The sequence below is a fragment of the Schistocerca serialis genome, chromosome 6, assembly GCF_023864345.2.
Source record: "Schistocerca serialis cubense isolate TAMUIC-IGC-003099 chromosome 6, iqSchSeri2.2, whole genome shotgun sequence".
Classification (NCBI taxonomy): Eukaryota; Metazoa; Arthropoda; class Insecta; order Orthoptera; family Acrididae; genus Schistocerca; species Schistocerca serialis.
In genome coordinates this window covers 360,423,745-360,442,483 of record NC_064643.1, presented here as the reverse complement: position 1 = coordinate 360,442,483, position 18,739 = coordinate 360,423,745, and the positions used below count along the sequence as shown (strand labels likewise).

General features: G+C 40.5%; 1 protein-coding gene across 1 annotated transcript in view; it reads left to right on the top strand.

The window, feature by feature from the left end:
- LOC126484284 (lysosomal acid glucosylceramidase-like) overlaps positions 1-18,739 on the top strand; it is a 269,423-nt gene that overhangs the window by 187,754 nt on the left and 62,930 nt on the right. The window lies entirely within an intron of this gene.

The window sequence follows — 18,739 nt, the reverse complement described above, 5'->3', positions numbered from 1 at the left end:
ACCATGTCATTGGTGAAGTCCACACTGTCAGTTTCCAGTTGTGAGATGAGGCAATTTTCCAACAGGTCCAGTAACAGATGTCCTGTAACAGTATTTTCACAGAAGAAAAGGGGACTTTATACTTTTAACCAAGAGACTGCACAGAACACATTAACTTTTGGTGAGTCTTGAATGTGCTTCATGACAGTGTGGGGATTTTCTGTCCCCAAGATCATATTGTTCCTTGTGCCCTTTCACTGAGCCATTTAAAAAGAGAGAGAGAGAGAGAGAGAGAGAGAGAGAGAGAACCATTGCTACATGACTGAAGATGAGTTTCTTACAAAACCCATACTCTTCCATAAGCTGTTGTAACTGTGCTGAGAATTTATAGTGTCTTACTTTGTCATTTGTCTGTCATTTGTCTAACAATTGAAAGTGGTAAGGCTTCAGCTTCAGTCATGTCCTTAAAATCAAATGGTTGATTATCGTATGTTGAGCTCTCAGCTTCCTCTGTTCATCAATTTTTGTGGGAAATGTACCAAACTTGCCCACACTCAGTGAACTGTTCCTTCATTCTCTGCAGGCCAGCCTGTTGATGCCCTTTCCGAGGCATCCCAAAACTAAACCGAGCATACAATTGGTGAAAGGAGTTGGCAATTGGTGGACATTTGTTGAACTTCATTCTGAAGTGTCATTGCACTATTATGGCAGACACTTGTAAATGCATTTAAGCACAACTATGCTTTCTTGGTGGCTGTTGCCATTTTGCCTTACTGCTCACTGCTGCATTCTCAGAGCAGAAATCTGAAGTGCAGCTACAACAATACAAAACTTTTTCATTTGTTTGTATGAGTGTTGAGTTTTGTGACAATATGCCAGGTAATGTAGCTACAGTGACTTTATGAAACTATTCAGTCATTTATAATAAATTTGTACAGACAGCTTCTGGATGTTACACTCTCCTTCATAGTGCAGGAATTCACACTGTAGGTGGATAGGTAAAAGCACCATGTCAAGGCAGGCCTTAAAATTTCTGAATTTCTTTTTGAGATCTTTGATAATGAATTTTATCCTTTTATTAATATTGTTCTAAAATTTTATCAATACTGCCAATTACTGTATCAGCTGCAGAACACACTTTATGAACCCTTCAGCATTTTGAAACTTGGCTTAGAGCATCCATGGAAAAGACAAATCATTGTTCTTGCCTTATTACGGGCTGCCCATTATCGAAGTTTCAGTTTCAAAATGCTGTTGAAAGAGAACCACTGCTCAGAATAATGTCAAATTTGAACGGCATATTATTGACACAGGGGAAACATCATGGAATAAACAAAAGTTTTAACAAAAATTTGACCAATAGATGGCACTGTAAGCATCAGTATATGAACACCAACAGATGCGTGGCACACAACTGTTCCTCAGTTTGTGTCCGAGAAGCCCAACATAACTTTCTCCAAGCTCTTTTATAGGAACAGTGACTGTGTGTCAGTAGCCCTGCAGAAGTTCAGGACACTCAAGGGTATGAAAAAAGACATTGGTCCAATGTCTGCTAAGGGTCTGGAGAAAATAATTAAAAAATTTGGAAAGGCAGGTTCTTTTAAAGTGTAATGTGGCAGAAGGAGGATAGCATTTTGTCCAGCATCTGTTGAAAACGTGGCCACAGCACTGCAGCGGTTGTGTGCAAAAATGTGGTGCACGGGAAATTGCCCAGCCCGTAGACATGCCTGTGAGTACATTGCATAGAATCTTATGAAACATCCTGTATTGCTATCCATACAAAATCAGCGATGTTCAAGAGTTACTTCCTGCTGGACTGCCAGCAAGAGTGATGTTCACTTTGGAATTTTTTGCTCATGTGGAAGTGGACTATGTAAGTCCGTGTTGTCATCAATAAATGTTACGAGAGCCTTGTGCACACCAATGTCATTCCAGATGTTAAACAGCATGGACGTGTGGGTAGGATCATTTTTATGCAAGACTGTGCTCCTCCACACATTGCACAGCCCCTGAAGCAGCTGCTGCAAAGATATTTTGGAAATGCTGGAATTATCAGCTGTCATTTCCCTATAGCCTGGCTTCCCAGGTCACCTGATCTTATTCTCTGTGACTAATGGCTGTGGAATTATCTGAAAGAAGTTGTGTTCAGTGCTCCAATTATGAACATAGTTGAACTGAAGGCATATACGGTGCAACACATTCAGAATGTGACCCCCCAGGGCACTCTGATCTGTTGTGGAACATGCGGTTTCTTGACTTCAACTTGTGGCAGAACATGGTGCATTAGATATTGAACATCTCTTGTGCCAGTCTCATGACATTTGCTTTTTATGCAGTTTTTGGCCCAAGCATAGTTAAAACCTGATGGCATTTTACTTATTATGTGGTTTTTGGGTTCAGGACAATTAAAAACCATGAAACTTCTGGATTTAAAAACCACTTTTTCCTATCCAATGTGGTATGACCTCACTATGGTTGATGGGATTACTTAACTAATAGTGCCACAACTGTTGACTGCCAGTCTTGTGCAGTCCTGTACATTGAACAGTATGGATGTTATAATGTGCAATTGAAGCCATAGCTGTCATTTTGTTGTTCATCTGCCACTTTTACCTGACCTCATTTTCATTAAGACACTTAGAACAGAATCTATTGGTAAAATTATCATGGATTTTTCATTTTGTTCCATGACATTTCCTCTTAAACCAATAATATACTGTTCAAATTTGACATTGTTCTGGGCAGTGGTTCTCTTTATACAGCATTTTGAAACTGCAACTTTAGTTATGGACACTCTGCACATATCCATCTGGGCACTGAGATTGATTTTTGTGCAGTTATTATAAGATTCACACTGTTATAAGAAGGTACTTCAATTTGTTCTGTGAAGTCTTATATTACTAAATTACAACAGTTTATATGTTTCATTGTTACTATAGTAGTTACTGGAAAAGTACTGTTTCTGGCAAGTTAAAACTGATAGCACTGGTAAGTTGCCACCACAGAAAGGAATAGTGGAAGGGGTGCAGAAATGTGAACCTAGAGAATGTACAGTGAAAGCAAACTTCATGTTGAACAAAAATAATATGGGGATATAGTTGTCACATTGTAGGATATAGGTGTCACATGAAGACACCCATGAAAAACATATTTTCAAAATTGCCTGAACACATCCAAACTGTGACCCTCTGTGAAATTGAGATATGAGTTCTGCTGCTTACATAAGCTTGTTTCTTTGCACTGTTTGCTCCACAAAATGTTTTCTTCTTAATATTCTTATTTTAGTCACAATTACATGGTGAAATTAAAATTGCTCACTCATGTAATAACTGTGTGCTGTAAAAAAACTACAGCAAGAAGTTGTGTAACAACTTACAAATATATTTCTGTTGAGTGTAACTGCAGCTGAAGTAATCCATGTTTCTGAAATAAATGCTTTCAGCTGTATATGAGGTTTTACAGGAACATGATCAGTTTCGTGATTTCAAATCGTATCATCAGGTATACATGATTTCTTCCAGTTCAGTAGATGAAAATATACCCTTTTAGCCATGTGAGGCAGTCTGTCAGAATAGATATGATTTGAAATTACAAAACTGGCTGTGTTCCTGTAAAACTTCGTATACAGCTGAAAGTGGTTTATTTGAGAAACATAGATTACTTTAGCTGTGGTTGCTCTCAACAGAAAACTAACTGTAACAGGCTACCTCGCAAAGCTAACAACACATACTTTCATCTACTGAACTGGAAGAAATCATGCACACCTGATGACGTGATTTGAAATCATGAAACTGATCACAGACATGTAAAAGTTCATGTACAGCTGAAAGTGGTTTATTTCAGAAACGTATTATAACTGTATTTAAAAAACATAAAAGATGTGATAATTTAGTTCATGATAAACATGTAAAACATGCTCTCACACATTCTCAGTCAGTGTAAAATTTTAGTTAGTATGCTAACATAAAATACCGATAGACAAAACTACTACTTCTAGCTTCCACAGTCAAAACACTGGATGCATTTTCAAAATTCATCTCCGCAGTTCATTACTGGAAGTGTCTGCAAAATAATAGTTGACTCAACAACTTACAGAAATTCATACTTGAGAATCACTGCCTATATATCCTTGACATTTTATCATTGACAAGCCCAAAATGACTGAATTTTGCTGTGGTGTTATTGGTGGGTACTGTGAGGAGGATTGAATTTCGGTGGGCCTGAAGTTTCTAATGATAGGTTCAAGATCTGATTGATTTATTGAAGCCAAGAAGCCTTACCTTGTGTTTTCACAAATATATGGAGCTGATGACAAAAAAATGCTTGATACAGAGTAAAACAAGATAGGGCACTTGCAACAACAACAACAAAAATGTCTGGTTTTGCAACAATGAAGTATCTTTTACCTTAAACTGCTAATAAATGAAAATAAATATTGAAATCCGTCAGGGCTTAACATTTAATTAGCTGATACTCATCTTTGTTTCTGGGCTATCTCCAGTGCTGCAGTAGCTGTAAAAGAATTTGTGGGTATCTGCTCCACCAAAATTTGCTGCTTGCAGTGTTCTTGGCACTGTAGGCTAATGGTTTGGTAATGACAAGAGAAACTTCAAGAAGTCCAGTGTGACATGACATTCTCTTTCAGGAGTACATGATTATTGCATAATATGGTTACAAAACTATTACAAAACTGGCACACATAAACTGTTTGAAAACTGAGACCCTGATGAATGATTCATCACTCCTTATATATTATGTTAACAATTACTGGTTTTGTCATCCATTATAGAAATAGAAAATTTATGGGTTACAATCAAAAACATGCTGGTGTGTGTGACGGTTCATTTTATTTATTTCTTCGTTTGTTGTCCTTGGTGTCAACGTACTGTGTTGTGATACTGGCTGAAAAATGGGTTGTGGAAGTACGACACTGACTACTTTAAATAATGTAGCCAACAGGGACACAGCTGCATTTCGGGTGGTTTACTTTCACTGTTCATAACCCCCTCCCCCCATTAATACACAGTTATATATGGCCAGTACAATATTAGTTTTAACTTTCCATAAGCCTCATAAATAGTTTGCCGGCAAACCTCCACACACTAGCTGTTAATATACTTTTCGGGATGTGAGGTCGTGGTCCAAGAACTTTTCTGCTTCTTACGTTTCATCCAGGCTGCGCTGGACTTCCTCAGAGGTGCTGCTCCGCTGAGTCTTGCCGACTGACTGGTCGGGTGTCTGACAGCGACTTATATATTGTAAGAAAGGGGGGTGTGGTTCAGGTGACACATGATGAGCAGTGATAATCCATAGCAAAGATAAGGTTGACTATCGATTACCACCTTGTCAAAGATAAAAATTGTTAGCAATTTTGTAGAGCCACTGTCCATATATCGCTAAGTTTCATAGCCTCCTCTTTCCTATTAAAATTATCATGATGTTTATAAATTTCAATAGCTTCTCTGTATAGCCATGGATAGTGATTTAATGTTGTAGATAAATGGATTATGGATTATCACTGCTCATCACGTGTCACCTGAACCACGCCCCCCTTTCTTACAATATATAAGTCGCTCTCAGACACCCGACCAGTCAGTCGGCAAGACTCAGCGGAGCAGCGCCTCTGAGGAAGTCCAGCGCAGCCTGGACGAAACGTAAGGAGCAGAAAAGTTCTTGGACGACGACCTCAAATCCCGAAAAGTATATCAACAGCTATGTCGTGAAAGCCATCATTCTACCTCCACACACTGGTACAACAGTTTACTATTGAACATCTATGAGCAGTAAAAACCTAACCACAAAGTTCACAGTTCTCGAAGAATAGAAAGGTATGTATGGAGCAGACACTGTCATTGTTTTAATACATGGTCTAATTCTGTTACACTTATTTCACGGATGCATTGTTGTTGATCTAACCAATACAGGTTCCTCGTCTGACACTCGGCCGTGGACTGACTGTCTCGGGACCAAAAATCAGGCACTTATATATCCTCACAATAATAGGTAATGAAACTACATACTGTTTGAAGTTAAATTTACAAAAATTACGATTAAAACATAACTCATTCGGTTAACTGAATACATCAAAAAATTGGTTCTTTTTAACAGTTTTTTCCACTACAGTAGGTAGACCAAATTATTTGTTTAAATCATGAAATTAATGAATATAGTCACACAAACAATACTTTTGATGAAACTGAAAATTGCTTTGGAATTAATTAAGGGCTGGCGTTGCTAACATGTTTTCAAATGGAGCCAAATAGAGTCTTTAAGAATACTATTAGTTGTTCCTCCAAATGTTTATTCTTAGTACAGAATTTATATTTGTTTGTACATCAACAATAGAATTTCAGTTCCAAAACAATTACTGATTTAACCCTATAATGAAAGATGCTGACTAGTAATAGTCAAAATAAATTAGAAAATCAATTACATACACAAAATTACATCTGGTGTCATATTCTTTAAAACTAAAGGCCAACCTTTCTCGTTTATGAAAATGCAGTTTATACTCATGTATGTTTATGGTAATTAGTCAGACATGGAAAAATGAATTTTAAGGAGGCAGATGGCAAAACAAGAAGGGAAGTAAAAATATACCAGGTTGCTTTGTCACATCACCACCTCATTGGATTGATCAGATAGATATTACAAATAGCTAACTGGCCAATTCAGTGACCGCAAGTGATCCCAGACAATGGGTTAAAATTCTACACACACAAAAATATTACCTATGGAAACAAAAGAAAAATTCGGAGTAGGTATTAAAATCCATGGAGAAGAAATAAAAACTTTGAGGTTCACCGATGACATTGTAATTCTGTCAGAGACAGCAAAGGACTTGGAAGAGTAGTTGAACGGAATGGACAGTGTCTTGAAAGGAGGATATAAGATGAACATCAACAAAAGGAAAATGAGGATAATGGAATGTAGTCGAAGTAAGTCAGGTGATGCAGAGGGATAGAGAAACAATTAAAATCGCTCAAAAGAGAAAAGGCCGCTGGACCTGATGGGATACCAGTTCGATTTTACACAGAGTACGCGAAGGAACTTGCCCCCCTTCTTGCAGTGGTGTACCGTAGGTCTCTAGAAGAGTGTAGCATTCCAAAGGATTGGAAAAGGGCACAGGTCATCCCCATTTTCAAGAAGGGACGTCGAAAAGATGTGCAGAACTATAGACCTATATCTCTAACGTCGATCAGTTGTAGAATTTTGGAACACGTATTATGTTCGAGTATAATGACTTTTCTGGAAACTAGAAATCTACTCTGTAGGAAACAGTATGGGTTTCGAAAAAGACGGTCGTGTGAAACCCAGCTCATGCCATTCGTCCACGAGACTCAGAGGGCCGTAGACATGGTTTCACAGGTAGATGCCGTGTTTCTTGACTTCCGCAAGGCATTCGATACAGTTCCCCACAGTCGTTTAATGAACAAAGTAAGAGCATATGGACTATCACACCAATTGTGTGATTGTATTGAAGAGTTCCTAGATAACAGAACGCAGCATGTCATTCTCAATGGAGAGAAGTCTTCCGAAGTAAGAGTGATTTCAGGTGTGCTGCAGGGGAGTGTCATAGGACCGTTGCTATTCACAATATACATAAATGACCCTGTGGATGACATCGGAAGTTCATTGAGGCTTTTTGCAGATGATGCTGTGGTGTATTGAGAGGTTGTAACAATGGAAAATTGTACTGAAATGCAGGAGGATCTGCAGCGAATTGACGCATGGTGCAGGGAATGGCAATTGAATCTCAATGTAGACAAGTTTAATGTGCTGCGAATACATAGAAAGATAGATCCCTTATCATTTAGCTACGAGATAGCAGGTCAGCAACTGAAGCAGTTAATTCCATAAATTATCTGGGAGTACGCATTAGGAGTGATTTAAAATGGAATGGCCATATAAAGTTGATCGACGGTAAAGCAGATGCCAGACTGAGATTCATTGGAAGAATCCTAAGGAAATGCAATCCGAAAACAAAGGAAGTAGGTTACAGTACGCTTGTTCGCCCACTGGTTGAATACTGCTCAGCAGTGTGGGATCCGTACCAGATAGGGTTGATAGAAGAGATAGAAAAGGTCCAACGGAGAGCAGCACGCTTTGTTACAGGATCATTTAGTAATCGCGAAAGTGTTACGGAGATGATAGATAAACTCCAGTGGAAGACTGTGCAGGAGAGATGCTCAGTAGCTTGGTACGGGCTTTTGTTGAAGTTTCGAGAACGTACCTTCACCGAGGAGTCAAGCAGTATATTGCTCCCTCCTACGTATATCTCACGAAGAGACCATGAGGATAAAATCAGAGAGATTAGAGCCCACACAGAAGCATACCGACAATCCTTCTTCCCACAAACAATACGAGACTGGAATAGAAGGGAGAACCGATAGAGGTACTCAGGGTACCCTCTGCCACACACCGTCAGGTGGCTTGCGGAGTATGGATGTAGATGTAGATGTAGATGCTGAGGGAATTAGATTAGGAAATGAGACACTTAAAGTAGTAAAGGAGTTTTGCTATTTGGGGAGCAAAATAACTGATCATCGTTGAAGTAGAGAAGATATAAAATGTAGACTGGCAATGGCAAGGGAAGCGTTTCTGAAGAAGAGAAATTTTTTAACATCGAGTATAGATTTAAGTGTCAGGAAGTCATTTCTGAAAGTATTTGTATGGAGTGTAGCCATGTATGGAAGTGAAACATGGATGATAAATAGTTTGGACAAGAAGAGAATAGAAGCTTTTGAAATGTGGTGCTACAGAAGAATGCTGAAGATTAGGTGGGTAGATCACATAATTAATGATGAGGTATTGAATAGAATTGGAGAGAAGAGGAATTTATAGCACAAGTTGACAAGAAGAAGGGACCGGTTGGTAGGACATGTTCTGAGGCATCAAGGGACACAAATATAACATTGGAGGGCAGTGTGGAGGGTAAAAATCGTAGTGGGAGACCAAGAAATGAATACACTAAGCAGATTTAGAAGGGTGTAGGTTGCAGTAAGTACTGGGAGATGAAGAAGCTTGCACAGGATAAGATAGCGTGGAGAGCTGCATCAAACCAGTCTCAGGACTGAAGACCACAACAACAACATGGAATCTTATCAAAATTAAAGTATATATGTTTTTTTCAAATTTATACTTATATGAACTGGCCATATGAAAACCCCCATGCAAAATATTAACGTATAGTATATTGTACGTTTGCACAAAATGTGCACAAGTTATACTTTTAATAAAATTTAGGGCTCTCCATCATACATGATGTCCTTTTTGGGTAAACAAAGATTAAATTTTAAGAGATATATCACTTTGTACATGTCCTGTCTTTCTAAACAAAATAAATCCTCATGGGTTGCAAAAAGTTAAATTGCACTGCGCATTGCAGTTCACTTTTTTTAGACAGAAAATTTCACTTGCTCATTGTTCATTATTTTTCACAAGCACTTTCACACTGAGCTTTTACACATTTTCTCACCAAATTATCAATGTCTTCAATAGGTCCAAGTGGCAGTTAGTAAGGAAATGCATTGCTATCAGTTCCCTTGGAAGTGGTTCTCCTCTGCCACAGTAGGTGAAAAAATTATACAAAACATCCTTCTTTAGTACACTTACTTTTTCTTCTAACTTAAGTACAAGAAAAAAAAGTTTAACACTAATGGCAAATGACAGTCATTACATCATACAAAATACATTACGTAGTCCTCATGACATCACAATAATTAGCATTAAAATTGACTATAGTATGAAAGGTGGTGGCTAGAAAAAATTTTAAAATCAAGTGCACACTACACTACAAAACATTACTCTAAGTCATAAATGTCTGAAACTGGTTAAACTTGAAAGACTTTTTGTTTCTTTCCCATTTGCAAAATAGCAAAAGCTCAAGATGTGCAGTAGCTTAGATTTACTGATCATTAGGTTATGAAAAAAGAATAGAGTCACCATCGCATAACTTAATTACTACTCAAATCAAAATTAAGGGGATGGAAGTTGCACCAAATCATTGCCCTACTTCCCTACTCCACTCTGTGCACTACTCTCATTCAAACAGAAAATTAAATCCTCACAAAGTGACAAAATGTTTACAAATAGTTGACCTGTCAGAATATTCACATCAGTCTAGCATCACAGTTATCAGTTAATCAGAAAACTTTTTGTTCTTCGTTCCAGTATTACCACGTTAAGCTCATAATTCCTCAGTACATGAATAACAGTTTTCAGATATCCTATAGATCCAATGATGCAACATTATATAACTTGTACCTCACTAAAATGTTGCTCTTTCTGTTAAGCTCTCATTCACAGCTGCAGTGTGATGAACTGCACAATATACACAGTACCAAATGTGTGCCTAGTTCACAATTATATCATCAATACAATTACACCTCATTTGTTTGTATACAGTTATCTTTTTCAGTACTCAAGTGTCTGTCAGCTTCATTATTTTACGTACCTTTCTTCTTAGTTAACTAGTAGAGTGCATTCTCAAAAAATATCCCTACTGCACAGACAGGCTCCCTAACCATTAAGATCCTAACATTATTCATTATTTCATTATTTTATAATTGTTTTGTTATCTAATAAATAAACACCTGCTCTGCTTATCTAATGCAAAATTGACCCTACTGACAAACACTCCACAGTAACAGATCCTTATGCTAAGGCAAACTTAACTTTCATTATCGATTAAACAAAATTATCACTTAGAAAAACTGTTATTTCACTGTACTCTATCAAATTGTTTAAGATTCTAGCCTGAAGGGCAATATACACTCAAATCTTGCTTACTCTTTCCACACATATTACTCCAGGCAACTATGTTTAAAGTTGGGATTCCTTAATGTTAGAAAAGGCTGTAACATGACACAGGTAGATAGATATCTGACATATACTAATTGCACCGAACACAAAAACTTCTACTATACCACAATTAATATTAATACCTCATATTCAAGACGGTTTATACTGCATTTTGCCTCTCCTGCTGCACTAAATTATACCAACTTCACACATGAGCTGATTACTTCAGATGTTAATTATCCTTCACATATGCTGACACCTTTCATTTTCAGTTTACCTTACCTCTTTATCTGACATTAGTTCTTTAACCATGGTACCACTTTACTTTCTTCCATCCTCTTATGATTCTATTACTAATAACTAACACAACGTAATATATAAACACATCCAAAAAAGTTTTGCATCATCTCGGTTCTGAAGCACGTGCGATAGGCTTCAGGTCTGGAGAACATGCTGGCCACTCTAGTCGAGTGATGTCGTTATCCTGAAGGAAGTCATTCACGAGATGTGCGTGATGGAGGCATGAATTGTCATCCATGAAGATGATTGCCTTGCCAATATGCTGCTGATATGGTTGCACTATCGGTCTGAGGATGGCATTCACGAATCGTACAGCCATTACTGCACCTACCAAGACCACTGGTGGCATACATCAGCCCCACATAATGCCACCCCAAAACAGCAGGTAACCTCCACCGTGCTACACTCACTGGACAGTATGTCTAAGGCTTTCATCCTGACTGAGTTGCCTTCAAACGATTGTCTGGTTGAACTCATATGTGACACTCATTGGTGAAGAGAACGTGATGCCAATCCTGAGCGGTCCGTTCGGCATGTTGTTGGGCCCATCACGCTGCATGGTGTCATGGTTGCAAAGATGGACCTCACCATGGAAGTTAGGAGTGAAGTTGCGCATCATGCGCATAATCCATAGGTAGTGGTCATCCACTGCAGTAGCAGTCCTTGGGTGGCCTGAACGAGGCATGTCATCGACAGTTCCTGTCTCTCTGTATCTCCTCTATGTCAGAAAAACTTCATTTTGGTTCACTCCAAGATGCTTGGACACTTCCCTTGTTGAGAGCCCTTCCTGGCACAAAGTAACAATGTGGACATGATCGATCTGTGGTATTGAGCCGTGTACCTCCTCCCTGGTGAATGACTGGAACTGATCGGCTGTCGGACCCCCTCCGTCTAATAGGCACTGCTCATGCATGGTTGTTTACATCTTTGGGCGAGTTTAGTGACATCTTTGAACAGTCAAAGGGACTCTGTCTGTGTCCACAGTCACCGTCTATCGTCAGGAGTTTTGGGAACTGGGGTGATGCAAAACTTTTTTGATGTGTTTATATACACTCCTGGAAATGGAAAAAAGAACACATTGACACCATACTTGCTCCGGACACTGCGAGAGGGCTGAACAAGCAATGATCACACGCACGGCACAGCGGACACACCAGGAACCGCGGTGTTGGTCGTCGAATGGCGCTAGCTGCGCAGCATTTGTGCACCGCTGCCGTCAGTGTCAGCCAGTTTGCCGTGGCATACGGAGCTCCATCGCAGTCTTTAACACTGGTAGCATGCCGCGACAGTGTGGACGTGAACCGTATGTGCAGTTGACGGACTTTGAGTGAGGGCATGTAGTGGGCATGCGGGAGGCCGGGTGGACGTACCGCCGAATTGCTCAACACGTGGGGCGTGAGGTCTCCACAGTACATCGATGTTGTCGCCAGTGGTCGGCGGAAGGTGCACGTGCCCGTCGACATGGGACCGGACCGAGCGACGCACGGATGCATGCCAAGACCGTAGGATCCTACGCAGTGCCGTAGGGGACCGCACCGCCACTTCCCAGCAAATTAGGGACACTGTTGCTCCTGGGGTATCGGCGAGGACCATTCGCAACCGTCTCCATGAAGCTGGGCTACGGTCCCGCACACCGTTAGGCCGACTTCCGCTCACGCCCCAACATCGTGCAGCCCGCCTCCAGTGGTGTCGCGACAGGCGTGAATGGAGGGACGAATGGAGACGTGTCGTCTTCAGCGATGAGAGTCGCTTCTGCCTTGGTGCCAATGATGGTCGTATGCGTGTTTGGCGCCGTGCAGGTGAGTGCCACAATCAGGACTGCATACGACCGAGGCACACAGGGCCAACACCCAGCATCATGGTGTGGGGAGCGATCTCCTACACTGGCCGTACACCACTGGTGATCGTCGAGGGGACACTGAATAGTGCACGGTACATCCAAACCGTCATCGAACCCATCGTTCTACCATTCCTAGACCGGCAAGGGAACTTGCTGTTCCAACAGGACAGTGCACGTCCGCATGTATCCCGTGCCACCCAATGTGCTCTAGAAGGTGTAAGTCAACTACCCTGGCCAGCAAGATCTCCGGATCTGTCCCCCATTGAGCATGTTTGGGACTGGATGAAGCGTCGTCTCACGCGGTCTGCACGTCCAGCACGAACGCTGGTCCAACTGAGGCGCCAGGTGGAAATGGCATGGCAAGCCGTTCCACAGGACTACATCCAGCATCTCTACGATCGTCTCCATGGGAGAATAGCAGCCTGCATTGCTGCGAAAGGTGGATATACACTGTACTAGTGCCGACATTGTGCATGCTCTGTTGCCTGTGTCTATGTGCCTGTGGTTCTGTCAGTGTGATCATGTGATGTATCTGACCCCAGGAATGTGTCAATAAAGTTTCCCCTTCCTGGGACAATGAATTCACGGTGTTCTTATTTCAATTTCCAGGAGTGTACAACACTGGAGAAACTTGTTCTAACATATTTCTATACTAAAGTATGCTGCTGTACAAAGTCACCTGAAAGTAGAAGGCAGGCTGTCTCTGATGCACTTATAAACTACAGATAGGATAGGAGAAGAGTTTGACTGCCTCAGAAATCATGAAAAATTAGACAGACAGCTGGGGTAGGCATTATTGCCACATAATGAATATAACACAGAATGTTGAACCCCCCACTTGCTATTTGCACAGGAAATTAGTCTCATATATTATATCAATGCTGAGATTTTGAATTACCAAGAATTTCACTCCAACAGCTGTCCTGCCAGTTCCACAGTTAATAGGATCTCTTGTTTCACACTCTTTGATAGTTTACCAGTAGCACCAATAATTTTTATTCCAGAAACATGCATCACTACTATACCCTCTGTGTTCTTAATAGATTAAAAAAAAAACCTGTTAAATGTCATTCAAATCACTACCACTGTCCAGTAAACACTTCATCTTTATGCTTCATATACTTGCTGTTATTACAGGGCGCCATACTTCCTTTTTCTTACCATGTGATCTTCTTCATACAACAAATCCTCATTAATCTTTCCCCTAGAAAAACTATCACTCTGCTTACCAAAATGATTATCAGACACAGTCAAATGAAAGATGGCATGGCCCTCTTCCTTGTTACCACTCTCAAACTCTAACTCTTCACTGGGCCTAATATTATCCTCCTTTGTTCTTTCTTTATTTACCACATGGCCATCATTATCAATTATAAATTCAAATACCTCGTCCTTGTCACTACTGGTTCGTAACTGCTAACAATATTACCACTACTGTCAGAATCAGACCCACTGTCATTTTTACAGTCCTCAAATATTTGGCTAACTAGTTGATTCTTGTTTCCAGTATTAGACCACAAAGCAGAGCACCTGAATTCCTTATGTTCTCTTTAAAATTTAACATCCTTTTTGACACATTGGATGTCCTGAGCAACAGCAACAGAATCTGTTTCATCACTTAATTTTACACTACTGGCCCTTAAAATTGCTTCACCAAGAAGAAATGCAGATGATAAACAGATATTCATTGGACAAATATATTATACTAGAACTGACATATGATTACATTTTCACGCAGTTTGGGTGCATAGATCCTGAGAAATCAGTACCCAGAACAACCACCTCTGGCCGTAATAATGGCCTTGATATGCCTGGGCATTGAGTCAAACAGAGCTTGGATGGCGTGTACAGGTACAGCTGCCCATGCAGCCTCAACATGATACCACAGTTCATCAAGAGTAGTGACTGGCGTATCGTGATGAGCCAGTTGCTCGGCCACCATTGACCAGACGTTTTCAATTGGTGAGAGATCTGGAGAATGTGCTGTCCAGGGCAGCAGTTGAACATTTTCTGTATCCAGAAAACATGCAGTTGTGCATTATCTTGCTGAAATGTAGGGTTTTGCATGGATCGAATGAAGGGTAGAGCCACGGGTCGTAACACATCTGAAATGTAACGTCCACTGTTCAAAGTGCAGTCAGTGCGAACAAGAGGTGACCGAGACGTGTAACCAATGGCACCCCATACCATCATGCCGGGTGACATGCCATGACGGCGATGACTAATACATGCTTCCCATGTGCGTTCACCACGTTGTCACCAAACATGAATGCGACCATCATGATGCTGTAAACAGAACTTGGACTCATCCGAAAAAATGACGTTTTGCCATTCGTGCACCCAGGTTCGTCGTTGAGTACAACATCGCAGGCACTCCTGTCTGTGATGCAGTGTCAAGGGTAACCACAGCCATGGTCTCCAAGCTGATAGTCCATGCTGCTGCAAACATTGTCGAACTTTTCATGCAGATGGTTGTTGTCTTGCAAACGTCCCCATCTGTTGACTCAGGGATCGAGACATGGCTGCACGATCCATTACAGCCATGCAGATAAGATGCCTGTCATCTTGACTGCTAGTGATACAAGGCCGTTGGGATCCAGCACGGCATTCCGTATTATGCTTCTGAACCCACCGATTCCATAGTTTGCTAGCAGTCATTGGATCTCGACCAACGTGAGCAGCAATGTCGCGATACGATAAACTGCAATCGCGATAGGGTACAATCCGATCGCAATAGGTTACAATTCGACCTTTAACAAAGTCGGAAAGGTGATGGTATGCATTTCTCCTCCTTACACGAGGCATCACAATAACGTTTCACCAGGCAACGCCGGTCAACTGTTGTTTGTGTATGAGTAATCGGTTGGAAACTTTCCTCATGTCAGCACATTGTAGGTGTTGCCACAGCTGCCAACCTTGTGTGGATGCTCTGAAAAGCTAATCATTTGCATATCACAGCATCTTCTTTCTGTCGGTTAAATTTTGCATCTGAAGCACATCATCTTCTTGGTATAGCAATTTTAATGGCCAGTAGTGTATTATAGTAACTTCCTTCTCTCTTTTTACAGGATAACCACTGCTATATGCACCATCATCCAACATCTCACTAGAATTAGAATGTATACTTGTCTTACTACTATCGTTTACATGAACCTTACCTGTTGTCACAGCACATTTATATACACATGGCTCTTCATTACTACCTGCTCTAGTGCAAGCCAAAACTGGAGCATTGTTGTTGTTGTGGTCTTCAGTCCTGAGACTGGTTTGATGCAGCTCTCCATGCTACTCTATCCTGTGCAAGCTTCTTCATCTCCCAGTACCTACTGCAACCTACATCCTTCTGAATCTGCTTAGTGTATTGATCTCTTGGTCTCCCTCTACAATTTTTACCCTCCACGCTGCCCTCCAATGCTAAATTTGTGCATTATCTGGTTTAAACGGCTTGATCCAGAATTAAAGTGATCTCCTCACTTTCTTTTACTTGAATTCCTCCTACCATTTCTGTGCCCATTCTGGTTATCCTCCACCCAACCATTCCTTGAATTTCTATTGTAATTGGCCCTGTTCATCCTATTTATCTGAAGTTCTCTCCCTGATTGATTATTGTCATCAAAATTCCTCCTACGATATTCCACTGAGGACTTCACCCTCTCCACTTTATCAACATAATTCAAGAAATGACTAATATTACCCCTAGGGTCAGGTTCAAGCAATTCTTACTTTCTGAGGCAACTTAGTTTCTAAACCCATAATTATTGATTCACTACCTAGCTCTTTGTCCAGATATTTCAGTTTGTTTATCCAAAGCTGACAGAAACCTTTCACAGTACTCTTCCTAGAGTCAAATTTCTCTCCTCCCCAAAATTCACTCAAAATTCTCTGCTGCATCTCTTTGGACCAATATTCATCTAAAAATGCTTTCCAAAGCTATGCCATGAAGTACAATTATCAACTACCTGAGCTGCCTAGCCATAAGCATCCCATTTCAAAAAAAACTCTCTTTATCATTCCATGTGTCAGGCAAATCGTTAAATTCCCTAATTAAATCCAGTGGATGCACTTCCCCATATGGTTCAAAATTATTACATTTCTTACAACTAACAAATGAAGGACTGTTTGGGACACTACACACTCCATGCTTTAGATTTTGTACCTCTTCCATCTTTTTCTCCATTTGAGCCAATTTGGAATCTACATTTTTATTTACTTTTACCAGTTTTTTCCTCTACCACTACTGCACACTTGGTGTCTATCTCTGTTTCTAAATCGGTTTTAATGTGATCAATTTGTTTCTCAAGTTTAACACTGTTTTCAGCACGAAGTTTCCTTACTGCTTTGACTTCTTCCTTACACAGTTTTTCAGAAGCCTCCATCTTCCTACTATAGTCATCACAAAGCTTCTTTCTCTCTTCTACCCATTTACTACTATTAATGTTAATTTCTCATTAATATTGCCAGAGAGGACATTATCATCGTTGATAAAGAACGTCCGTCCTCAGAGACCAAAAACAGGAAAAGTTAACGTAATATTGGTAAACTGCAGGAGTATCCAGGGCAAGGTTCCTGAATTAGTATCTCTTATTGAAGGAAATAGTGCGCATATAGTATTAGGAACGGAAAGTTGGTTAAAACCGGAAGTGAACAGTAACGAAATCCTAGACACAGAATGGAATATATACCGCAAGGATAGGATAAACGCCAATGGTGGAGGAGTATTTATAGCAGTAAAGAATTCAATAATATCCAGTGAAGTTATTAGCGAATGCGAATGTGAAATAATCTGGGTTAAGTTAAGTATCAAAGGTGGGTCAGATATGATAGTCGGATGCTTCTATAGACCACCTGCATCAGCAACCGTAGTAGTTGAGCGCCTCAGAGAGAACCTGCAGAACGTCGTGAAGAAGTTTCGTGATCATACTATTGTAATAGGGGGAGACTTCAATCTACCAGGTATAGAATGGGATAGTCACACAATCAGAACTGGAGCCAGGGACAGAGACTCTTGTGACATTATCCTGACTGCCTTGTCCGAGAATTACTTCGAGCAGATAGTTAGAGAACCAACTCGTGAAGCTAACGTTTTAGACCTCATAGCAACAAATAGACCGGAAATTTTCGACTCCGTGAATGTAGAAGAGGGTATTAGTGATCATAAGTCAGTGGTTGCATCAATGACTACAAGTGTAATAAGAAATGCCAAGAAAGGAAGGAAAATATATTTGCTTAACAAGAGTGATAGGGTTCAAAAATGGCTCTGAGCACTATGGGACTCAACTGCTGAGGTCATTAGTCCCCTAGAACTTAGAACTAGTTAAACCTAACTAACCTAAGGACATCACAAACATCCATGCCCGAGGCAGGATTCGAACCTGTGACCGTAGCGGTCTTGCGGTTCCAGACTGCAGCGCCTTTAACCGCACGGCCACTTCGGCCGGCTAGAGTGATAGGGCACAAATCGCAGAATATCTGAGTGACCACCATCAAACGTTCATTTCTGAGGAAGAGGATGTGGAACAAAAATGGAAAAAATTCAGAAACATCGTCCAGTACGCCTTAGATAAGTTCGTACCGACTAAGGTCCAAAGCGAGGGGAAAGATCCACCGTGGTATAACAATCATGTACGAAAGGTACTACGGAAACAAAGAAAGCTTCATCATAGGTTTAAGAGTAGTCGAATCATAGCTGATAAGGAAAAGCTGAACGAAGCGAAAAAGAGCGTAAAGAGAGCAATGAGAGAAGCATTCAACGAATTCGAACACAAAACTGCAGAAATATTCAGTCATGTTGCCTCGATGCTCTCCCTAATTGCAAAA